The sequence below is a fragment of the Leucopleurus acutus genome, assembly GCF_964270905.1.
Source record: "Leucopleurus acutus genome assembly, chromosome: 15".
Taxonomy (NCBI): Eukaryota; Metazoa; Chordata; class Mammalia; order Artiodactyla; family Delphinidae; genus Leucopleurus; species Leucopleurus acutus.
Window position 1 is genome coordinate 4,257,970 of NC_139157.1, and position 27,472 is coordinate 4,285,441.

Genomic DNA, 27,472 nt, shown 5'->3' on the forward strand with positions numbered 1-27,472 from the left:
TGTCAAATTCTAATGTTGGCAAAGAGGAAAAGTCACATAGAACAGATTGAAAAGACCCTATTCACCAGTCCACATTTCAGTAAAACAAAGTGAAAGTTAAGTAGGTCTGACAGAAAATAGTTTAGAAGAAGAATTCCAGTTATAAACAAGGAACGGGAGAGAGAAAAAAAACAAGACAAGAACATTCAGAGAAGTCCAGAGGCATCTGGTGTGAGGTTCTTGGGTTTTCTGTTACCACATTTCCTAGCACTGACAGTTTAAATTCAGTGTCTAAGTAAGAGAGGATGTTGTACAAGGAAAGTTTAGTTTTTTAGCTCTAAGGAGCATAGGGCTGTCTCCATCAAATGGAATCAGCCTCAGAGGTGATTGGACGGGGAAGAGTGATGCGGGGCCATAGGCTGCTGCAGACGCTGTTGCTTCCCGCAGCGAGAGGGTGCGTTACCAGTTCAATCAGACACGGCTTGAGTGCTCTCTGGTGTATGGATCTTAACAAAATCACATGTCCAGGCTCTAGTTCATTTTCAGCTTTCATGCAGCATTCACATTAAAGGAAAATGACACCGCGTTTCTGTCAAAGCAGTGACTGAAGAACTGGAAAGAAAAGTGGCCTTATGTACTCTTAAAAGATGGGCTAATGGCTTAAGAAAGTAGCAGTTTGAAATTTCTCCGTGTTTCCTTTGAATACTGATAACTGTACTGAAACATTAACTTCCATTTGATGGCCAGTCACGAGGATACAGGTGTGCCAAAACGGTCCTGGTGGTACTGGATGCGTCTCATGCATGTTCTATGGTGAGATTCTTAGGACCCAGGTCCTGGTTTCTGCATCCAGACTCAATATATCCAATATTTTGATAATTTGACCAAGATTGGCTAAGAAGACTGACCACTGCACAGAAAAAACATTTATAGGTTTAGATTGAAGTTGGTTAAGATTTCATGTATCATCTACTATTTACCTGTGCAATTTATAACTTCATTTAAGTTGTTTCTCTTTCAATGTCCTTGACTGTTACGGACGGAATGTTTGTGTTCCCCCAAATTCATATGTTAAAATATAACCCCCTATGTGATGATACTTGGAGGTGGGGCCTGTAGGAGGTGCTTAGGTCATGAGGGTGGAGCCCTCATGAATGGGATTAGTGTCCTTATAAAAGAGACCCTGCACAGCTTCCTCACCCCTTCGGCCTTGTGAAGACATGGAGAGAAAACTGCCACCTATGAACCAGAAAGCAGGCCCTCACCAGACAACAGATCTGCAGGTACCCTGGCCTTAGACTTCCAGCCCCCAGAACTTTGAAAAATAAATTTCTGTGGCTTATAAGCTACCCAGTCTATGGTGTTTTGTTAGAGCAGCCCAAATGGACTAAGACATTGATTGAATATTTTTGAACTTCTCTGTTGCTATCCTTATGTTAAAGTTCTTGAATGTTTTAGGAAAATAGACATTTGAGAACATGGAAAAAACACAAAGACCCTGAGCAAAACACTGAGGACATGTGAGATAATGCCAGCCAGTGACTGACAGACTGGAGACACCTGCTAGGTACCACTAAACTAACTCACTGAGAAAGTCGGGGCCACTCCATGTGAACACCTTCAACTTCTCAGGGCCCGAGAAACATCACTTAAGCCACATCCACCCACGGCTACCCTTTTTCCATGCCTGTGGTCTAGAATCGCCTATCCTCTCCTGATGTCTCCCTGGTCCTATATCACCTACTCTTCTTTGGGATGCTGCTCCAAGAAGTACGACCTTTCATGACGTGTCTTTAGCTTCTTCCCATCACTGAACCATCCCATGTGGCTTAAGAACTTCTTTATTACCAATTCCAAGCATTCTCTTTAGTCTGCACTTCATCCGCTCTGTCTTTCGCATATGCCACAGCTGACCAATCCCCTTTACAGCCGTCTTGCCCTCTGTGTCCCTTAGATTTTCTTCTACTCTGGCCAGTTTCCCTCCAGCTGTCTCTTTTCCTCCTTGTCTTTTTCCTTTACTTCCTTCATCCTCATGAAAAATGTTGTCTGAAGTCCTTTTCTTTTCATTCTATTCACTACCGATGCTGCTGCACCTGTATCTACAAAGCATAACATTATAGACAGTCTTCAAGCTATGAAGGGTGAGACCAAAAGTGATCATAATTAGACTGTTGTGACCCAATTTTCCTGCCCATGAGAATTACGTAATAGAACTTTGTTCATTAGTTATATTGCTGAGGACATGGTGACAATGAAACATGCAACAGGACTGATACAATTGTCATATACAAAGATGGTTTATAGCTTAAAATACTATCTCTAAGTTATGTTATACAAGTATGAGTTATGTCAATATTATAACAGGTTTCAGTGTTGAAAATATATATACACAGCATATTAAAATGTTGTAAATCAGGCAATAACATAGCTATAATAAATATTAACCAAAATATGTAACATAGAATTGTCCTTAATTCTCAAAATTTAGATGATGTTTTAGGAAGATTGTAGTTAAATAACATCTAAATATAGGCAACATAACTTCAAATTCTGCTCACTTTTTATTTTGAAAATGTAACAAGTGGTCACACAATATTATTTATTGGAGAATATATGTACAATATATATGATAAAGTATTGGTAGTATTCATTTATAAAGGTTGCTTGCAAGTTAATTAATAAATAAAACCATAAGAAAACTTGAATAGGTAGTTCATAGAAAAAGAAACATAGATAGTCAGTGAATGTAGAAAGAATCTCCATCACAGGGGTAATTGAGGAGATGTCGTCTAAAAACAATGAGATTATTAATATGTGAGCATGGAAAGATGCTTGGAAACAGTGATGTGTAAAGCAGCATATATAGTGTGGTGATGCACCAGAGAAATCTGGCCCTGCAATTATTCTTTTAAATATATTTCCTCAGGAAAATATAAGTGTGTGCAAAGATGCCTATACTAAGGATGCTTACTGCAGCATTATTTGAAATGAAAACAAAGTTGGCATTCAATCATGATAGTTTTTGAAACATTAGGCAGCTACTGAAAGTGTTGTAGGAGAACATGGTACGGAAACATGTTAATAATGAACACCTATGCGAAAAAAATGTTTCCAAGCTCTCTGCAATGGGCTTTTATTATTTATAAAATTAGAAAGTTATTTAATATTCCATTGATTTTAGAACTCTATCAAAATTTAGCATGTCCTCAACATACCATTTTCACTAATGAACTAGGTATCGCATACAAAGTGCCTTCCTATAAGAATTTAGGCAATGAATTGTAGCTCATATGAATAATAATAATAATAATATTCAAAATAATGGTTTGATCAACATTTTTTTTCTTATAAATTTAGTTTATTTTGTGCAAATGTTTGGAAAAAGAATGAGATTATCTTCACAGAGGAGTCTTGGATACTATTAAACACTATTTAATGTTGGCTATTTTTCTCAGTCAGTTACAAAGTTTTCTTAATCCAAGTAGCTATTTGAAATTTTACCTACTTTTAATGCTCTCAGCTTTTATTTGATTGACAGTTATTGGGATACTCTGCAATTCACTGAAAAAAATCCCACAACAATGATCATTTCATTCATTTGAACTTACTTGATGCTTTCTTTAGGTTGCATAGAATTACTGTGACAGGAAGAAGCATTGTCCTAATGAAGCATGTGTGTTATGTTTTATATATTTGAATATTAATGGAATGGGCAGACATAATTAACAAGTCTGAAATATAAATACTAATAACCCTTTTAGTAAATAAAATGTTAATTAAAGATTGGATGGGTGAAATTAGACATGTGATAGATATGTAAGAGATGGGATGTATAAAAAGATTAATAGATATAAATATATTTAAATATGAATATAATAATAAATAATGAATTAATAGTAATATCTTTAAAAGTAATATTTCCATCATGTCAAAATGTGAAATAGGTAAATATAAGAACAATTCTGTTAAATCCAATTTGATATAACACATCAGGTGATTAGAAAGTGCTAATATAAATTAAAGTTTATACTAGGATCAGGACCAAGATGCACATGTATCTTTACCATGATTGACTATAGATTTATACACCTGTTATGCTTCAGGCTCTCTCTTCACACATACACACACACACACACACACACACACACACACACACACACAAGCATGCTTCTTGTGAAAACTCTATTGTTTGTCCAGTAAACTGAGGCTTAGATTAAGGGACTGAACCAAAATCATACAGCAAGTGAAAGAGTTGCTACATAAACCTAGTAATTACATAACACATTTATCTGTTATTTTGGAATTGTGCTGAGAATACAGAAGGCACTCAAGAAATATTTGTTGAAAGTATAAAAACAAGATTGCTAATTTTAATTTGCCCTTATTTGGCTTATTGGGGTTGTTGGAAAGCTATGTGTTTGCTTAAGATACTAGGAGCCTTAAGTACTAGTGAATAAAACTCTTTAAGGCTGAATGCTCTATACTTCATTTCTCATTTTCCCATCTGGCCCTGGGGAACTAAAACATTAATTATAAATATCCCTGATTTATGTACTTTTGGTTCCCAAAGATAGAATAATGACTCTTCCTTGTGAATCATGATTTGGGTTATAAATACAGTTCTCATACCTCCCTCCAAATTTACCAAAAAAAATCACTCAGAGATGGCAATTTCTTCCATAAATAATTTTGAATATTTAAGCAAAAATAAGCCCAAGATTGTATAAATATTATCAGTAGTTGAATTACATGAAAAGCATTTGACAAACCATTGATGTTTTCATTCTTAATTTTGAGAAAAAAATATCTTAACATTTGAAAAATAAAGAACCCAAGGAATATCAACAAGGCTCAATTTAGATTTTCTAAAGTTATAACATTTGCTCAGATTGACTGAAAGATAATTTGGGGAATGTAAAATGAGGATAGATATCCAGAAAGTATAGCATGCAGAATATTAAAAATGTTCTTTTTCTTGCTTGACCCAAGATCTAGTGTTGGCAATTGACATTGTGATTTAGAAATAACTCTGGTTCTGAGAGCTGTCACTTCACAAATATATCACCAAGAGTATGCAATGCACACATGATTTGTTGTTTTCAGGTATCCATATAGAATAGTGAATAGAAAGATACCAGTCTACAATAGTTTAAGTTGATTGGTTTTGCTGGCAGATGTCAGAGAACATCATTGCTCTTTATAAGGTTGGCTTAATTGGTTTTCTCCTGGAATACATAGGCAATATTCTCTTAATCTGTTCCACACAGGGTAGTTAAAATCAAAACCTCTAAATTATTGCCTAATTGTTAGTATTTTTAAAATAATGGTTATATTCTGGGATTGGTTTATGATAAAACACTTGTTTGTCCTTTGCATGGAGATTAATGGAGGCCCGAAAAGGTCATTTTTACTATTTTCAAGCATTAACCACTTGTTGTAGTGAGAGTTCACCGATCTGAAAAATCAAATACTGTAATAGGAAACAGCATTTAATGAGAATATTCTTCTCTTTGGAGAATCCTTTTGTTGTCATGTTATATATAGCAGAAAGGTCATATGTTGGATTTCAGTAAGTATTACAAATCTCAGTGATTTGTAAAGGGGATATCCCCAAAATACAATCAGTCAGATCTCAGTGAGATTTATTTTAGTTGCTTTGAGAAAACAGGGATCAAAATCTCTGTTTAATATAGCTTTAATATTTTGGTTCTGTAACTAGAAAATTAATAAACAATGTTTGCCAAAGGACTTTGAGCTGTGATTTTTGTGATTATGGTTTAAATAGTAAGAAAAATTTAGGTGAGAGAAGAACAAGTTAATATATTTTAAAATTGTGTTTGGAAAGCGTCAGTCCCTAAAATAGCCTCTCCTCAGTTCTCATTAAAATGTGGATGAAGATACAAAACCAAATGGGAACTCAGAACACTGCAAACATAGACCAACCATAACATGTAACCAGAATCTAGGAGGAACTTCCTGTAACCTGAATAAAGCTAGGCTGTCTTGTAACCTGCCTCAAAACAGCAGCATATTCAAAAGAAAATCAGTATACACACAATAGTTGCATACACAATAAAAGAATTAAACAACAACTTAACCGTTTATTGCTGCTCTACAAAGAAGGGACAAAACAAAATCGTAATTCATGACTTACAACAAAATGACCTAAAAATCATCTTTCTTCAACTGAATCTCTCTGAATCCCGACAAAAGCTGCTCAAGACTTTCATCCTCAGAAAAACCTGCAGTCCACTCAGCCCAGGCAAACCCATACTCTCATTTTTGCCTTTCAGGCATGGTCTCTGTGACTGCCATTAGATTGAAGGCTGATTCGGGGCCTTTAAGATGTAAACCAATCTAGCCTTTCTTGGTTATTTAAAGTTTGTTCCTTACCCTATAACTCACGTTCAAACAAGGATTATGGATTAAACAAATAAACATAATCATAGTTTCTAAGAAAGCAGGCAGAGAGATATTTCTATCCTTATACAATTCCATTGGACATTACTGGGTTGAAAAATTTCAGTGACTTACCCATGCGTAGCCTTATGAAACAGATAAACCACACTCAACTTCAAGAAGAAAATATAGGTGAACAAAATATTGCATGATTTAGAAAGTAAACCACTGAAACTTTTTACTCCTTTTAGAATTTATTCATGGGAAATGATGAAGCATGTCTTACAAGATACTACTCATATCATAATAAATCATCTGCATTTGCCAAATGTATTACAGGCTTAAAATATTAATTTTATGTGCCATCCTTACAGGTTGTCCTATTTACTGGTCATTCAGTATAGCAATGTCCTTTTAATCACACATGAGCAGAACACTAACATTTGTTTTCCTGGAGCATGACCATTTTTGAGACCTTCATAATTTAAGTCTTCATTGATAATCTAATTATGTATGTAGATAATTTTCTAAAAAGACATGTGCTTTTACCATTCGCTCAGGAAGCGCTTATTCATTTATTAGATTTCTCTTATGCAGTATGTAGTATTATGTAGCTGGATCCTAAATTAAAATGTTATGATGTACAAGTTTTCTTCCATATATTTTTTTCATTTTTTCCTATTGTTTCATGTGTATGTATATGTAAGAATTATACATGTGTGTATATGTATGTATCTTTTTTAATTTTGGAAATTGTTAACCATATATAAAAATAAAGAGGATAAATAATTAATTTATATGTATCCAATACTTAAATTTAACAATTATCAACACTTTGCTCTTCTGTTTTTTAAACCACCCTCTAAATTTCTTTTTGCTAGAATATTTTAAAGAAATTTAAAAGCTATGTAATTGCATTTTGGAGTACCATAGCATACATCTCTAATAGGTAAGATTTTTTTTTTTTTTTTTTTTTTTGCGGTACACGGGCCTCTCACTGTTGTGGCCTCTCCCGTTGTGGAGCACAGGCTCTGGACGCGCAGGCTCAGCGGCCATGGCTCATGGGCCCAGCCGCTTCGCGGCATGTGGGATCTTCCCGGACCGGGGCATGAACCTGTGTCCCCTGCATCAGCAGGCGGACTCTCAACCACTGCGCCACCAGGGGAGCCCCGGTAAGATTTTTAATAGGCAAGATTTAATAGCTAAGATTTTTTAAAAACTCAAAATTATTATCATATCTAACAAATTTAAATTCTCTTTTATCAGAATCTACCATGTAAAACTATCCAATTGTCTCAAAATATAATTTTATAGTTGTTTCATTTGATCAGGATACAAGTAATTTTACTCACTGAGTTTGGATAATAGTTCTCTTAATGTTGCACACAAAACACAAAAGATTGGTGTTTTTTACTTAGTATTGCACTACAAATGTTTGACTTTCCTGCTTTTGATGATCTTAAATTACTCACAGATATATCAGTCAGATTTTGCGACATAACAAAATCAATATAACATTTATTTAAGTAATAATACTGCATGGCAAGTATAGGCCAGAAGTTCAGTAGGCGGCTCAGCTAGGGACTAATTGGTTCAAAGTGGTCTTACTCACATGTATGGCAATTTTATCTAGTACAAGCATTGGCAACATTTATCTCCAAGGGGCAGTAAATATTTTATGTTTTGAGGACCATACAATCTATGGAAATTATTGAACTCTGTCATTGTAGCTCAAAAGCAGCCAGAAATAGTATGTAAGTAAATGAACATGGCTGTGTTCTGATAAAACTTTATCTATGAAAAGTGGCTGTGGTTTGCCAGCCCCTACTCAAGTGGAAAAGAAGGAAAACATGAACAGGTGCTAATTTGCAACAAAAACAGAGATGCAAACTATAATAAATAACCTGATAGAACACAGTAACGTACATTAAAAAATGCATTGCTTTGCTTAGTATTAAAGTTGATAAATGTAGCAAATAATTAGTAATTAGAGGATAAGGTGATAGAAATTACATAATTTAAAGACAAAGAAAAAATAAACTAAAAATTAAAAGTAGAGAAGAGTATAGAAGATGTGTGGAATGATGCAGAAGAGAAATCCTAGAAGGAGAAATCCTAGAAGGATAAATCCCAGAGAGAATGAAGCAGAAGAAATATGTGAAGAAATAATTGCTGAGAAGTTTTATCAAAATGAAAGATATCAAACCACACACCCAAGAATCTCACATAACACAAGCAGGAAAATAAAATAAAATATTCACATGTGTAAAATGTTAAAGGCAGCCAGTGAAAAGACACATTATATATAGAGTTAAAAGATGGGAATTACAGCAGACTGCTAATTAGAAACTATATAAGCCAGGGAACATGGAGTATCGTTTTTTAAATGCTGAAAGAAAAAACTTTCAATCCAGAATTCTATATCCAGGAAAAACATGTTTTAGAAATGAAGGGAGAATTAAAAATTCAAAAAATCAAAATCAGAGATAATTAATACTAGTGAACTTTTACTAGAAGAATTGATAAAGGAAGTTCTTCAGGTCAAAGGACTGTATCAGACAAACACATGAATTACAATAAGAATGAGCTGAAAAATACAAGTGCAGTTGACCCTTGAACAACACGGATTTGAACTGCATGGGTTCACTCGTAGGTGGAATTGTCTTCAATAAATATGCACTACAGTACTATACAATCTGTCATTGGTTGAATCTGTGAATGTGAGACCTTGAAGATGGAAGGCCAACTGTAAAGTTGTACATGGACTTTTGACTCTGTGAAGTGTTGGAGCCCCTAACCCTCATGTTCAAGGGTCAATGTAATTATAAAACTCGCTTTCTATTGTTATTAATCAATCTAAATGATAAATGACTATAGAACAAAAATAGTATTAACATATTGTTGGTTTTATACAAAATAAAATGTATGGACACAATAGCACGATGCTTGAGAAGTTGGAATTACATTCTTATTTTCATACACTATATAGGAACAGTATAGTGTTACTTGAAGTCAGATTGTGATTACTTACAGATCTGTATTATAAACCCTAATATAATCACTAAAATTTTTTAAGAGCAGTGTAAGAAATAAGCCACAGTGATGATAAAATGGAATCATTTTAAAAAATTATATAATCCAAAAGGAAGTATGAAAGAAGAAAAGAACCAGTAGAAAATATTACCTAGCAACATGATAGATTTTAATCCAAGCATGCCAATACTCACATTAAATATAAATTATCTAAACACACTAAATAAAAAGAAAGAAATCAGATTTTCTATAAAGTAAGACACAACTGTATGTTTTTTATAAGAAATCTACCTTAAATCAATAAGTAAATAAATATCCATTTAATTATAGATTCAGAATAAAAGAGTGGAGAAAGATATTCCACTTTTAGAATACCCCAAAGATATTGGGGTACATGTATCTTTTTGAATTAGTGTTTTTTGCTTTTTTGGGATACCAGGAGTGGTATATATCACCATAATTGATCTATAAGTTCCTTTAGTCTCAACCAAAATTGAAGCAAAATTTTTTAAAGAAATTGACATGATGATACTGAAATTGTTACAAAGATGGAAAAGCAATATATTAGCAAGGATGGTCTTGAAGAATAAATCTGGAAAACATAACACTCCAAAAATCAAGACCTATCATAAAGCTATGTGATTAATAGTGTACAGTGGGTAATGGGTGTTGCTTTTTAACTGTACTCTTTCATGAAAAAAAAAGTGTTTGGAATCTTATCTCAAACAATACACTATTTAATTCAAATTTAAATGTGATATTTAAAATAAAAAAATATTTTAGCAGAAAACATAAGAGAACATCATCATGACCTTGGAACCGGGGCAGATTTCTTAAAGGAATATGAAAAGCACTTACCATAAAAGGGAAAAAATAAACTGAGATATACTGAAAAATTATCAAAAGAAATTAAGATATTGAAAAGGCATCCATTACAGGGGAGAAAATATTTTCAATATGTACAAGCAACAAGGGACTCATTACTAGCATACATAAAGAATTCTTCCAAATAAGTAAGGATAAGATGAACAGTCCAATAGAAAGACAGGCAAATTATTTTCATAATAATATTAACATATTTTTCTTTTCTCTCTCATTTTCTTGTTACTGTGCAGTGTACAAAGTTTATTGAAACTACTATTGACTTTAGGTTATATATCCATATCACAGTTATTTGGGGAGGAAACTAAAATATTCCTCCCCTTTCCCAAAACATATCTGTGTGAGGCAAGATTTTATTTAATATGTTTGTTAACCCAAGCAGTATATTACAATATACTGAATGCAGAAGCAGCTATGAGAACCCAGCTGTCTTCTTTCAAGAGAGAAATTAAAGACATTTTCAAAAATGTAAAACAATGCCCCCTTCTCAGTAATATTTTGTTTTGGGGAACAATTAGGTGTCAGAAAACATTATTTTTGTCAACATACAATGGATCTATTGTTATTTTTAAAAGACTAAATACATATTTAATTTTTTCGGTTTTAAATTTTGAAATGATAAAGTCAATTGATATTTCTTACATAAATGGAAGTTCTTAGTGGACTCAATACATTTTAATAACACTGTTCCAGAGATCAGAATTACTGAGAACTAATGACACAGGTCGTAACAACATAAGATATTTAGTAAAAACACAAACAAACTGTAAACTGCCCGGGCTTTGCAACTTCCATAGTTGTGAGCAGGAAAAGTTACTTCTCTGTGAATGTTTTCTTACCTTTTATGTGTGGAAAGTAATCATATCTATTTTGTTAGTTTGTCGTTATGATGAGATGAAGAAACATATTTGACCTTGGCATATCAAAAGCCCTCATTTTGTATCTTTAATAATAATTAATTGTTTTAAGATTAGGAAATATTTAAAATTCATTTTACTTTATATGTATGAAATAATATTTGTTAAAATAAGAATCATGAAAATACAGAGAGAGAGAGAAAGAGAGGGAAAGAAAGATAAAAAGAGGAAAAGGTTAAACTCTTGATTTCTAATCTTAAAATGATCACTAAGAATATGCTATTTTATTTCAATTTGAATTGATTGCCTTAATCAAAACATTTTGGTATCCATAGAAGGAAGTCTCAGTAGGTTTACTTTATTGGTAATATGGAAATCCAACGTAGTTTTTCTTTCTTTCTTTTTTTTTTTTTTGCGGTATGTGAGCCTCTCACTGTTGTGGCCTCTCCCGTTGCGGAGCACAGGTTCCGGACGCGCAGGCTCAGCGGCCATGGCTCACGGGCCCAGCTGCTCCGTGGCATGTGGGATCTTCCCGGACTGGGGCACGAACCCGTGTCCCCTGCATCGGCAGGCGGACTCTCAACCACTGCGCCACCAGGGAAGCCCCAACGTAGTTTTTCTTTAACCAAAGCTCCTGGTCAAGTGACTACATTCAACGTCTAATATCATGTTACTAATATAAATATCATAGTCAAAATGCTGCAGATATTATGTAGGACAAAAGGATTCTCATATAAAATGCCATATAACAAATAAACTTAAATGCCTTGAGCAATAAAGCAATAAATATGTAACTGAGTATCATGTTTTTACCTTGATTTGAAGAGAGCTTTACTCAATATTCTGACTAAATGCAAGAATATCCTTTTCAGTTTCAAGTAGGAAATTAATCAGGCATCTAACTTTCATTTTACTTGGTGATGGTCTCTAAAAATCTGAAGTCTTTTTAAAAGGCTCCTCTTTTAAAAAAATTCTTCTATACTGGAAGGCTGTGCTAGGTAATTCTTTAATATTCCTAGTTTTCCAGATCTACGATTCTTCTGCCCTTTGTTTCCAGAAATAAATATAGATTTTTTTTTTACCAAAACTCTTTTGACATCTTAGCTTTCATAAACTAATCCACTCAGCCAATATTCCTTTTCAATTATCCAATGGCTGCTAAAATGTCTTGTTCAATTTTTCATTTAATTTTGAAACTGCCATTGAATGTATGTTATAATTAAAATAAAACACAACGTTATTAAAATTGAGCTGGAATTGTGTTTCCCTTGATATACTCTGTGCAACAGTCTTTGAAACAGGCTGACTCAATAGCATGTTCAAAGACAGAGTTTGTCCAGTAAGCATCCTGTAAAAATGACAGGTCTAAAACATAAAAGTATTCAAGGTAAACCAAAAAAAAAAAGAAGACGAAAAATAAAAAAAAGAAGAGGGAGATAGAGAAGGAGAGAGAGAGAGTTGTGAAGAGGGTTTCCTGATAAATAATTCAAACGTATTCTGTCCAAATACTTTTGTGAAATGGAAATTGGTTTTGTGTGAGTGTTTTAAGTTTATTTGGTAAGGAAAATGATGAACTTTGAATTGCCTTTTTCATTATTAATTTGGCGGTTTATGTTAGTAGAGCACTTACAGGTTATGACAAGCTACTTTCTTGCTTTGAACTTCACAGCACCCCTGGGAGGGTCTTTGGACAGGAACTATTTGCACTTGAGGAAACAGGCAGAAAATTCTGTTAAATTGCCCTAATTCGTCCACATGTTGAATTGAACCAGGTCTTTTTTCTCTGAGTATTGTTTCTTTCTTTCTCATTAGGATTCCTCTCTGTCTCCATAGGGAGAAAAAAATAAAGGAAACAAGGCACTATCCACCCATAAGCTTGCCTGGACATTCAGTAAGATACACTTGTTACAGGGTAGCGACCACATTATTTATATCTGCTCAAATATACACTCCAACAATGTCAGCATTACAACAAAGGTAGACGTAGTTTTAGGGTCCTTCAACAAGATATTGTGTTAGATTGTGAAGTTTTCCTGGAAAACCCTGGTACTTATATAAATTGAGTAAAATTTATGTATGTAAATATTTGTGGATATGATAATTTTAAGCTTTTAGTAATAATTATTTTTTCTCCTTTTTTTTAAAAAAAATATTTTATTGTATAGTTGATTTACAATGTGTTAATTTCTTCTGTACAGAAAAGTGATTCAGTTATACATATATATATATATTCTTTTCATTAATTTACAAATCCTCAAATGACATGCACCTGCTCTATAGTAAATACTTACAGATGCAGATAGATAACTAAGGTAGTGTTGTGCAGTGGTGTACATTTGTGTATTTGAGTGGTACATGTGGTATTTACTTCACTTTTGTGCTGTCATTGCAATAATATTTCCTGATTTCTATTATTTTTATGAATCCCTACCACAACCTGCTTCATAAGGTGTTCACTTCTGCTTATGTAAATACATATGACACAGGACAATGTTATAAAATTTAAATCTCATGGGTGGAGAGAGCAAGAAAGCAGGACTAAGGAACCGTGGAAGGAAGATTAATAGATAATCAACAAGGACCTACCGCATAGCACAGGGAACTCTGCTCAGTACTCTGTAATAACCTGAACAGGAAAAGAGTTTGAAAAACAATAGATATATGTATATGTGTAACTGAATCACTTCACTGTACACCAGAAACTAACACAACATTGTAAATCAACTGTAGTCCAATGTAAAATAAAATTTAAAAAAAAAAAAGGGAAGAAAAAGTCAGAGAAAATTTAAGCTGTTCATGACCTTTTTCTGCCCTGCTCCTGCAACTGCATTCTCTGCTCCAGGCTTTCGGGGGAGAGGGGCAGAAATTTGGTTTCAGATATTTATGGACTATCACCAAGTAATACGAAGATCAGACGCCTGGTAAATTGGGCTCATGGGCTAAATGCTCACGTGTGGACAGGAGAAAGTCCATCCTGTTTCGAAGGGATCAGAGTTCAGCCAGCACTTTGGGTGTCCACACCTCCTCCTATCCCTGGCAGGCTTTGGACATGGAGAGTGCACTAAAGACATTGTCCCGGCCCAGAATCAACACTTAAAATATTATTTCAGATGTCTATTCCCAAACACTCATCTGCTCTTCAAGTTTATGTCAGCCTGCGCGCCCATCAGTGGAGAAAGTGAGAAAAATAAACAAATAAACAATAATAAAGGCAGCAACATGGAATGAACAAGCATCTGGTCAGCGTTTCCTGTTTCGGAGCTTTGCAGTCATTCATTTTTCTGTCACTCTTTTTATATCCAGAAGCCGAGGGACTGCTAAGTTTTAGAGCTTATTTTCCATCTGCTGCTGCTTCTGTCTCATGTACAACAGCTTATCAGTAGATGCGTGAGATTCTACCCAGTTCTGATATTAGTAACGATGGGAGAGGAGTGAGGACAGAATGGCATCCCCGCCGTGACTCCCTCCCACCTCCCATCAGGGGCACTAAGTGAAATACCCTATGTTAACAAGAAAGGGTATTTCTTTCTATTCAACTTGAACAATTGTTCAACTTGAACAATTGTATTCAACCACTGACAAAAAATTTATTTTCATTTTAAAAGCATTAATAACCTGGAATTACCTGAAATAACCATGGTAACATGTTCTGAAGTAATATATGTTGTTTATATAATCATAGAAATGGTAGTAAGAAATGGAAATTAACTTATCTCAGCGTCTTACCTTGACAGTAATATAATGTGTTTTCACAAAACACAATTTTGGCTATAGTGGCAATCAAGAAGTTATCCAAAAATAATTTAAAGCTTTCCAGAAGGCATCAGTTATTATTTAATTGTTAAGGTAATTTCTTACTAATAATTTTCTGGATATGATGACACATGAACATGAGTTAAAATGTAAAATTTAATACCAACTACACACACCAAAAAAATGGGAGCAAATTTTAAATGAAGGAAAACCAGATACTTCTGAAAGTTACTGGTACAAAGAGTGCTCTGATGAACCAAATTTGGAACAATTGCTTACATGAAATGAAATAGTTTCAGTTTTCTTCTTCTTTGAACAATATTCAGTATTTCTGTTTTTTATATATATTTATAAATCTGCAATTATGCCATATTTGTATTGTGTGAGCCATCAAATCAAAGCTGTCTTATCAGATCTCTGGTCACTTAAATTAACGCTGAGTGAGGTAGGCTGGGGTCAGGCCCACGTACCCTCCTACCCAGCACTGCCAGTGGACGCTGGTGGGTCATTTGATTTCTCTAAGTCCACTGAGTCCTGAATAATACTCTGGGTCTGTGGAATACCTGACTCTACCACACTGTCAATTCCCAAATCACATCATAGAATTCACAGATATTCCCCATTTATTTTGACTGTTTAGATTCTCTGATTATTCATTTTTAGAGAAGTTCTCGGCAATGTCCTAGCACAAATAAAGTCCCACAACCTTTGATTCAATACCATTAAAAATGAAATCCATTCTTTTAGACCGTATTTAACAATTTTATTGCGGCATAATTCACATATCATAAAATTCACTCACTGAGTGTAGAATTCAGTGGGGTTTTTTTGTGTATTAGCAGAGTTGTGCAACCATGACAATATGTTAGTTCTAGTACATTTTTGTCCCCCCCACGAGTAAACCCTTACTCATTAGCAGTCACTTCCCATTCCCTTTTCTCCCCCGACAGGCTAGGCAACAACTAATCAGTTTTCTGCTATCCCAGTGAGGAAGCAAATATAGAAAAAATTTGCAATTGGAGAATTTAAATAAACGGCATATGGAAGCTCTTTAAACCATTCTTGCAAATTTTCTATAAGTTTTAAATTATTTCAACACAACGAAAAGCCTTTTCTTCACCCTCCTTCTTTTCTTTTCTTCCTTTATCTGTTTAAAAATGATGCATTTCCAGGGACCTCTTATGCAATGGCGATTATTTTGAAAGTTTTATATATATATATATATACATATAAAATATATTATGATATAATAGAACATGAAGTCCTTAATTGATATTGTAGATCAAATAAGGCCACAATGTTTTGCACCACTCCCTTTAAGAAGTAGGGTCCGTCACTGTCCATTAGATCTGTGATTTACTCTGATGAACAGAATGTGGCAGAAGTTAAGTTTTGGAAGTTTCAGAGTCCAGGACTCAAGAGCCCTCGCAGCTTCTGTCTTCAATCTCTTAGAATGCTCCTGCTGCCACGTGGAGAAGCCCGGGCTTCACTGCTGAATAATAGCAAGAGAGAGAGAGAAAGATAGGTCCAGGCAACAGCCAGCTCCAACAGCAGGCCTGTGAGGCTGTCATAGAACCGCAATCACAGCTGAGCTACCAGCTGACACAGCCCTGTCAGTGAGCCCAGCAAGGCCAGCAGAAAGCTTATTCTTGTTTGAGCCAATAGGTTTCAGGCTGGTTTCTCATTTAGCAGTAGGTCACAGTACACCATGGCTGTCTGCTTTCACATGTATATGTTGATTCCTCAGCTAGTCTTCTCCCTATTCATGCTTTTCTTGAACACTTTACATTTCTCTGTCCCTAAAACACAACCACTGATGGCCGTTTTCAAGCCCTCTTCCTGACCTCTCTAAGGAAGAAAGTGTGTCTTAGATGGCTTCTGTGACAAAAACTCTAGGGAAAAGCAATTCTATCTTTAATAAGATTTGAAAGTCTAGAAGAGGGAAGGCAGTGTGTCAGCAGGGCCGAGAGGATCGCTGGTTTCTCATATTGTAGTTGCTCCTTAGGGACAAGTTATTCCTGCAGATTTAGCCCTAAAATTCATTGACCCTTAACACCAAAACAGGCCCTGGCTTGCTGTAAGCTGTAAATAGATATTTGTTAAATGAATCAGTAAATGACCCCACAGTACTAGCTAAATCTTTGGATGGGTGAGGCCCTCAAAATCTGAAGTCTGATTCTGTGTCTCACGAAGACTCTGGATTTTGAGAACTGGCCCCTTTTGGCTACTTTTCCTATATTTATATTATACTGCACATACATATGCATATATATATTCAAATATTTAAAAGCTTTTGAGATTCAGGAATTTCACTGTATCTTTACCACTCTTTTGGTTCAGTTCTTTACAAAAGCATAATGCATCTAACTTGGATATTAGACTGCCAACATGCCTAATTACCCAATACTGTGACAAACCTATAAATGCAGAGACAATATAATACTTTAAACTTTCATCTCAACATGGTTGAAAACTTTATCTACCACAAAAATAAAAACAAATGCAATGAAAATCTGGAGTTGGTGGTGCACTCTGTTTATGGATTATCTATGAAGGTAGTAGATAGAGACTATTATGAAAATAATTGGGGCAGGGGAACTGGTTTCCCAGTCAGCTGTTCTTTCCTGTTATTTTAGTATCTGTATGCATAGCACTTCTGCCTGCTAGTTGACTATGACAAATCCATGCTCAATAATGAACTGAATTGTCTGTTGCCTTATTTTATGAATCAATAATTTAAATCTTGCATTTTCCTTTTTCTACTTATCAGACTAAATATTATACAGTTGTTTTTTTTCAGTTGATTTAGGGTAAAAAATAAACAGAAAATAAATCCTTGTAACTGGCTCTTTCTAGTGGTTCCCCTGCTGCCCCACAGCAGTGGGCTGGGCTTACCAGCTGCCACAATGAAGCCTCGGACCACCCATGGGGATCAGGAAGCCCTCTGAGACTCTGTTATTTTTCAGGATAAATTCTATACAAAGATAGAGACAAAGAGAAGACTTACACTGCATGCATTTAATGCTCTTTATCTCCTTCACAGTCATAAACAAGAGCAAGAAACAGGTCCTACTAAAAGTAGAGAAGACAGATATTAAACAAAATTAGGCACAGGGCCAGTAGCCATGCTAAAAACAAAAGACTTTCTGTTTCTGGGCATAATTCAGAAATCATTATTATAAGATTACGAAGGTAACACAGTCCAAAAGCCCATTAACTATGTTAGTGTTTTTTCCTCTAATTTCCATACTCACCTTGGTTTCAGGGAAATAAGGTGACCTCGATATATACTTATTTATTGAATACATACAGACAGTTCAGAAACTTATTAAAATAATAGGTATTTAAAAGACAATACTGAATAACAATGATAGCCCCTCAAATAATTGGCTAATCAATCATATTTGTGTTAATCGTTTAACTGAAAAATTTTAGATAATTTCCAAAGATCTCAAACTCAAGACTTAGGCCCCAGGATTTTTTTTTTCTTAGATGAAGCCTGCTGCGTAATAGCTGATATTTACATGATGAGTCTGCATAGCTTGTGAATGGTTTTCCTCACTACTTCAGTGAATGCTTATTCTTCATCAGGAACCATGTCCAGTGCCACCAATTGAAATAAAACACTCAACAGTAGTTTCAACAGCAGAATAAAGGGGTATCTTAGTCTGCTCAGGCTGTCAACACAAAATACCATATACTGGGTGGTTTAGACAACAGAAATTTATTTCTCACAGTTCTGGAGGTCAGAAGCCCAAGATCAAGATTTCGGTTGAGTTCCTATCTGGTAAGGTCTTTCTCCTCAGCTTGCAGAAAGCTGTCTTCTCACCAAGTTCTCACATGGCCTGTCCTCTGTGCATAAGCACAAGGATAGGGAGAAGAGAGAGGGTGAGAGAAGAGGGGGGGAAAGAGTGCTCTTTGGTGTCACTGCTTATAAGGACCCCAATCCCTTTGGATCAGGACCCCAACCTTATGACCTCATGAAATTTTAATTACTTCCTTAAAGACCCCATCTCCAAATACAACACATGGAGCTTAAGGTTTTAACATGAGAATTTTGAAGGGGCACACAGGAGCATACAACCTGTAACAAGGGGAGAGAGGAAAGAACTGATGAGCCTGAAGATAGAACATTAGGAATTATCCAGTCTGAGCAACTGAGAGAAAACAGCTAAAAAAGGAACGCCACATCGACGACCCATAGGCCTATAACAAAACATACATACATGTCATCAAAATTACAGGAATAGAAGAGAAAGTGGGAGGGGCTGAAAAATACTTTAAAAATAATGGCAGAAAACTTCTCAAATATAGTGAAAAACATAAAACTTCAGATTCATATTCAGATTCAAGAAGCTAAGTGAAACCCAAACAGGACAAGCCCAAAGAAATCCACACTGATGTTTATTATAGTCAAATATCTGAAACTAAAGACAAACATCTTGAAATCAGTGAGTGAGAAACAGCACTTTATCTACAGGGGAAACAAATCAAATGACAGTGGACTTCTCACCAAAAACAGTAAAGACCAAAAGAAAGCAGCATAATAGTTTTCAAATGCTGAGAGAAAAGAACTATTAATCCAGAGCTCTACACTTAGTAGAAATGTCCTTAAGGAATGAAGGGGAAATGAAGACATTGTCAGATGAAAGAACATAAAGAGAACTTTTTTTTTTGTCAGAAGAGCTGACGTAAAAGGAGAGCTAAAAGAAATTCCTAAATATAAGTAAAAGATTTAAAAAATACTTAGAACATCAGGAAGGAAAAAGAACACATTAAACCCAAAATATGGGGATATATGTTATCTAATGATGAAAGAGTCAATCAACCAAGAATATATAGTAATCCTAAACATGTATGCACCAGACAACAGAGCTGCAAAATATGTAAAGCAAAAACTGATTGTACTGCAAAAAAAAAAAAAGACAAATCCACAAATACCCGCTCATGATAAAAGCCCTTAGAAAAATAAGAAAAGAGGAAAATTCTTCAACTTAATAAAGATATTTGCAAAACCAATATAGTTGATATTATACTTAATTATAAAACCTTGAATTCTTTTCTCTTAAGATCTGGAAGAAGACACAGATCCCTGCTAGTACTACTATCATTCAAAATACTACCATTTTAGCCAGAAATTCTAGCCAGTACAAAACAGTAAGAAAAATAAGTAAAAGGCATAGCAGATCTTAAAGGAGGAAATAAAACTTCCTATTTTCAGATTACATGATTATCTTTGTTGAATAAACCCAATAAGTCTACAAAAACATGACTAGAACTAAAACAGACTTTAGCACGGCTGTGGGATACAATATAAGCATTCAAAATTCAGTTGTATTTTTATATACTAGCAATGAGCATGTAGACTTAAATTTAAAATATAATACCATTGATGATCATTTATAAAATGAAATAATTAAGTGTAAATCTAATGAATGTATAGGACTTGTAGGCTAAATACTATACAACACTAATTAAATAAATCAAATATCTAAATAACTGGAGGGACACATTGTGCTCATTGGTTGGAAAACTCACATAATGAAGGTAACAATTTTCCTGAAATTGAAATATAGGTTTAACACATTTCTTTCAAAATACTAGCAAAATATTGTGTCGTTATAGACAAGATTATTCTAAAATTTATATAGAAAGTTGAAAAAACTAGAATATCTGTGGGACAATGTTAAAACAATACTGAGAGGGAAATTTATGATATTAAATGCATATATTAGGAAAGAAGAAAAGTCTTAAGTTAATAATCTAAACTAAAACTATTAAAAAGAAGAATAAAGAGGAGGAATTACTCTACCTAATTTCAAGACTTATTATAGAGCCTCTATAGTCAAGCTGTGTGGTGTTGATGAAGGAATAGATACATAGACCAATGGAACAGAATAAAGAGTTTGGAAACAGAGCCACATAAATATGCCCTGCTGACTTTTTATAAAGGTACAAACATATTTCAATGGATGAAATATAGACTTCCAATAAATTATGTTGGATATCTATGGGCAAAACAACAAACAAACAAAAATAAATAAAACAGAACCTCAACCAAAATCTCACACCTCATATAAAATATTAGTTCAAAAATAGATTTTGAGCTTCAGTGTAACAATATAATTAGAAATTAGACAAAAGACACAACCAGACATTTTACCCAGGAGGATATACAGAAGGCAAATAAGCACATAAAAATTGTTCAATGTCATTAGCCATTAATGGAGTGCAAATTGAAACCATAATTAGATGTTGCTCCACACCTATAAGAATGACTACAATAAAAAATAATGACAACACCAAATATTGGCATGGGTGTGAGGAAGTGGATTACTCAGATATTGGTGGTGGGAATGTAAACGATACAGTCACTGTGAACATCTGTTTATAATACTGCCTCACAATAACACTTCTGGGCATTAACCCTAAAAACACATTCACACAAAGCCTGTACATGAATGATATAGCAACTTTATTCATAGTAGCCCCAAACTGGAAACAACTGAGATGTCCTTCAATAGGTGAACTGTTAAATGAACTGTGATACAACCATATCATGGAATACTACTCAGCAATAAAAAGAAAAAAATAAGACTATTGATATACACAACAACATGGGTGAATCTCCTTGCTGAGTGAAAAAGCAAATCCCCAAGTCAGTATACATTATGATTCTGTTTATATAACATTCCTTAAACGACAGAATTATACAAAGAATATTCGTGGCTGCCAAGGGTAAAAGAGGAGACGGAAGGGTGGGAAAACGGTGGACGTAGCTACAAATGGGCAACATGAAGCCTCCCTGAGGTGATGGAAATGTTCTGTGTCTTGACTTTAACAGTGTCAGTTTTCTGGTTGTGATATTGACCAGCCACCTCATGCTCAACAGGAGGGAATCCTGCCGCCATGTCCACTCACTGGCTCTTGTCCTTAATGACCCTTTGCTGGAAACCTCAGTTTCTTCCCATGTGGACTCTTCTCTGGCAGCCCACAAAGTAGGTGTTTCCTCCTAGAGCAAGTGAGAGAAAGAGTGATAAAGTTTACCAGAGAAGGAAGCCACAGTCCCCTTGGAATCTAATCTTGAAGGGACTCCCATCACTTTCACTAATTTCTATTTGTTAGAAAAGAGTCATGAGGTCCATTCTACACTAAAGAAGGAGGAAATTACATAAAATCATGAGTGCCAGTAGGCAGGTATCATCTGGAGCTATTTTTAGTGGCTGCCTTTCACAGTCAGCTCCAGGGGACTAATACTTCATCTTGTGTGTTACTGAGTTCCCCGTCCCTAAATGGAGGCAAGCACAAGGGAGCCACTGAAGTATTCCTGGGATGGGTGAACAGGCAAATGAATAAGTTGATAACCTGGAAAATTTACAGTATAATTATGTGTACTAAACCAATGACCTTGACATTATGATACAATGCTATCTCTATGAATAATCAGTAACTTGAGGCAATTAGTGGTACAAGTTTCTTCGGCAGACTTTACTTTTCAGAAACCAAGGGTTTCACTCCAGCTGAATTCATGAGTGGATGTGCTGAATTCTGTTCATTTCACTTTTTAAGTAATGAAATTAAATACATTTTTTTCATTAAATCATTACATGGCGGCTCATGCTTTTATGAGGAGAGGAACAACAGGAAGATTCCTTTCATAGTCTTGGAATGGGAGATTTAACTTTGATAATTCCTCCAGCATTTTATAAACTGCTAGTATTTATGTAGTAATGAAAATATATAAATCCACATATATTTCACTACGGGAGAAATAAATGAAGCCCAGTCCTGGGAGGCTTGTCTTTAATCATGAAATGTGCAACATTTGGCTGTAGTGAATTAGCCATTTGTCTCACTAATGTAAATCCTCAAGAGCACTGAGGGCCCAGCAGAAAAGTCCACAGCGTACATGCCCTCCAGGGTCCTGAGAATGAGTTATGTGTAGACACAAAAAGATCCCAGTGTGTCGATGCCAGATCATATTCATGTCAGCAAAGTCCTAACTTACATGATTCTCTTTATCCCCCAAAGCCCCACGAATAAATCCATCAGAAACACTGCACATTTCAGCCATGGGACACCACATAAGAGACAATAAGCTTTCATTGTCTTGTGATTTACCTTCAGGTTCTGTTACAGGCATTGTCGATGGAGACATTTGTTCTGGTTTCAGAGACCCGTGTGGTTCTTAGCCTGTTTTCTGCATGTGTGTCTAGTTTCCTCACATTGAGTTTTATTGTCTAAGGTGGCAAGAGAAAAAACAGTCAATATCAGAAAATTCAGAAATGCAAACAATTAAACAGCCCTTGGGGATTATTTCTATCATAAATGTGGCCATTTTGATTAACTTGGTCCATCTGTCATTACTGCAAACAATTCCTCAAAGCAGGCCAGTCCTACATAAATGCCATCAGTAGTTGAGACAGCCTAGCTGAAGAGACAGCAGTAGCATTAATCTTTGCAGCTGTGCATTACTCATGCTAGTTTACTATTCTAATCTTGTAGGTTTTAAAAAAATCACATCCTCAACAGATAGGGTAATATTTTCAGATCAATTTAACCAGATTTACTCTCTGATCCCATCACTCAGCCAATACAGATAGGGGATGGTTACCAGCTGTATTAAATCTCGCTTTACCTTTAATTTTGTTACTCAAAAATTTTTCATCTATTTTTCTTACATTTCAAAATGATGCCATTATTTAAAATATTATCCTACTTAAAAAATAGTAAGAGTAGAGTTGTGTTTAAGGGAAGTCACTTAAGGATTTTAAGTACAATTACATAGAAATTTTGAGTACAATTACACAGAAATGAGAATGTGGATTCACTTTCTTTGTTAATTTTGATATTATAAAAATGAAAACATGACCTTTAGGGCTTCACCTCAGAAGAAATGCTGAAATTCTAATACATTAAATATTTATATTAAAAAATGAAAACCAGAGATAAATATAAAACTGTAGGAGATCATATATCTGATCTTGAAATCAAAGTCACTTTCCAAACCTGAATCAACAGGAAATACAAGAGAAGAAAATAAACAGTAAATGTGAATTTGAATTTGAAGATGTTAAAATAATCACAGACGTAATTTTAAAAGTTCAAATAAGAAAAATAATTACAACAAATATAAACGAGGAGGGTTACATTTACAGTACTAAATATTTACAATAATAAAGTATTGTAGAAAGAGTCCATATAAGTGATAAGAAAAATACTAAAATTTAGTGGAAAGATGATTACAACAGGACTATTAGAGAAGAGGAATTACAGATGATTAATAAAGTGATTTACATTGTTTAGCTTAATAATTAAAGTAAAATTAAAACAAAAATATCACTTTCTTGCTTGAGAGAGCAGTAAAATTTTTTAATGGTAATTCCCAATTTCAGAAAGGTTGGAATAAAATGAGCCCTCTCATATACTTTTTGAAAAATCAGACATTTGGGGGATGTTCTCTCTTTTTCTTTCTTAAAATGTTTATTACCTCTTAGGAAGAAATCTAAGTAAAACTTGATGTAGGCAAAGATTTTGATTAAGGATGTTCATCCAAAATTATACATAATACTAAAAGTTTAGAAACAAAATAGAATACCCATGGATAGTCAAACTGTCAAATTATCAAATGTTCACTTCACAGCAAAATGATCAAATTATGAAATATTATTAATATCCTAACTCATATTTTCAAAGATAATTTAGACACATATGAAACTGATTGATACATGAAAAAGAACATGATAATCATATCCATATACAAATGTGTAAAAACTGTATAAAACTAAATTATGTATACATATAAATAATAAAATAGTGTTTATATTATATAACAATGTAAATATATATAATGCCAGCATAATTATATATAATATATATTAATAACTTATTTTATATATATATAAATAATATATAATGGAAGGAAATGAGCTAAATGTTAACTGTGATTAATAAATTTGATAATACTTTTCCATCTTATTTGCTTATCTATCTTCAGTTGTTCTACAATTACATAATAGTTTTGTGTAAAAAATTAAAGAAAAAGGTGTAAATTTAAAGAAAAACAAGTTTGCTTTATAAAGACACTGTTTTCCTATATTTCCTTTAATTTCCTATTTTATATATGCTTATGTGATGCCCTCTGACAACTAGGCAGGCACATCTCTAGCAATCAGGTCCAGGAGTCTGAACCTAGAGCCTTGTATGATCACTTGATAAGACAAAAGAAACTAGGGAAAGGCTCTTTGCAAATGGTACTGGGTATGACTGGTCTCAGCTCTTCCTTAAATGTCATGCTTTTCTTATGACATTTTGCACTCAGATACAACTCACCAACATACCTGTAGTACACCAATATTTTTTCAGCTTGTAAGCCACTCTCAATATTCTTTGCCGCTGTCTGTTGCACGTTCCCTGTGAGATGACACATCAGGATCAGAGGGGGTCTTGTCTGCAGTGCACTTCACTGAATTCACCCTGGAATTGATCTGCACTCGGAAGGTTTGAATAATAACAAAAGCAGTGATGATTTTTCTGAATAAGTTCCAGTCGCCCAAGAAGGGCTGCGCATTGCATTTAATTGGTTCCTGGCATATATTGCTTAGGGACAGAGAGTATTGTTTAAAAAGGTATCCATAAATCCTGTTGTGAGCTATTTATAATAGAATTTTGTTCTTTTCATTAAATATAAAATGTCCACCCCTTTAGTGAATGGCAGTGAGCAAAGGCACTCGGAACTTTCAGCAGTAGAAAATACGGTTGGATGCTTGAAGAAGTTCGAATTCTAGGAAGACAGACAAGTCAGAAGTACACTTCAATTTAAAGCTCCTTTCTCCTGGCTAGGTATCCATATCCTGACAATAGAAAGGAGACAAACTGACACACTGGGCTGGAGTTTCCACAAGAGATGGTCAGGCTGCTGGGCCATTGGTGGCTGACCTACCCCTGCGACAGCCGGCTCCCATGGTGTCCTGTCAATCTCTTTGTGTGTTTTAGGAGGTTCCTGGTCGGGGTCTGGGGAGTGACACTCAACCAGCACCGACGGCACAAATGCACAGGCTCAGCTGTCCACGGAGAGATAAAGAAACATTGGAATATATTCTCTGCCTTTGGGAGTTTATTATCGTATTGGAAGAACCTCAAAAGTAAAAAGATTTTGTAACTTTTACTTTATTTTCATTTCCAGCTTGCTCTTACAAAGCAGGACATTGTGTGATGCTGGATTATTTACTGTTGCTCCTGGAAAGGAGTAACTATTAGTCGTTTTCTTATTTCATGACAGATTTCTTACTCTTATGAAGTTGCTAATATAAATATTTTGAGATTAAGAAGTTGACATTTAATTACACATTTACATACTGCTTGTACAACTAATTACATGAGATTAAGATGAGGCCAGGCTCAGACACCCAGATGACTTGTCACAGACTAAGAACCAGGTGGGAGGGGGGCAACCACGGTCTCAGGACGAGGACAGCAGTGGCAGGAGAGCAGTGGGCGAGAGAGATGCCCAGGCCGTTCAGGAGTCGGCAGGGTGTGGCCACTGTTCTCCTCCAATGGCTCATGGTCCTGCTTATTACACAATCCAGGTCTTAAGTCTTTCTTAGTATTCTGTAAGCCAGTCAACTCTTAAACGTTTATGCTAAATGACAGCATTATAATGACCTGATGTCATGTTTCTGGGACAGATCACAGTGAACCTGCCCCATTAAAGAGGCAGAAATAGCAGGGCCGGGGCAGTGAGGAAGTGACTCTTGGGGACCTTAACTCTAATTCGAGCACATTTTGCAAGAGCTTGCATATTCTCTTTAGTCCATTTCAACTTCAAAATAATAGGGTTCTAAAATTATAATTATATAAGTATAGCATGAGGCCTCAGTCAGAAATTTTAGCACAAACACTTCACCGACAGCCTCAGTATGGTAACATTGATCTCTTTCTTCTCTCAGCAGTGGTAACAGGTTGTTTTCAACCCTCACAAGGTAACCTTCCTAGTTATGTTGTAGATCCTTTAACAGTAAAAATGGTATCCTATTTTGGTCATAGTTCCTTCAGGGTGTATATTAGTTTCCAAGGGCTGCTGAAACAACATGCCACAATCTGGATGGTTTAAAACAACAGAAATGTATTCCAGCACAGTTCTGGAGGCCAGGAGGCCCAGCTCAAGTTGCCGGCAGGGCCGGGCTCCCTCTAAGGCTCTGAGTGGAATGCTCTGTTGCCTCTTTCTAGCCGCTGGTGGTGGCCATGGTCCCTGGTGTTTGCTTGGTGCTGTATCACTCTAATCTCTGCCACTGTGGTCACGTGACTCCCTACCTGTGTGTCTTTCTGTGTCTCTTCTCTTCTTGTAAGAACACCCATCCATCATATTGTATCAGGGCCCATTCACCCCCAGCATGATCTCATCCTAACTCAGCTACATCTTCAAAGACCCTGTCTTCCCATAAGGTCACCTTCCCTGGTACTAGGGATTAGGGGTTTAGCGTATCTTTTGGGGGAAACAATTTAACCTATAAAAGTGCCTAACCCAGTGAAGATACATATACTGTTTTGAGTGCATATTAATTATGTTT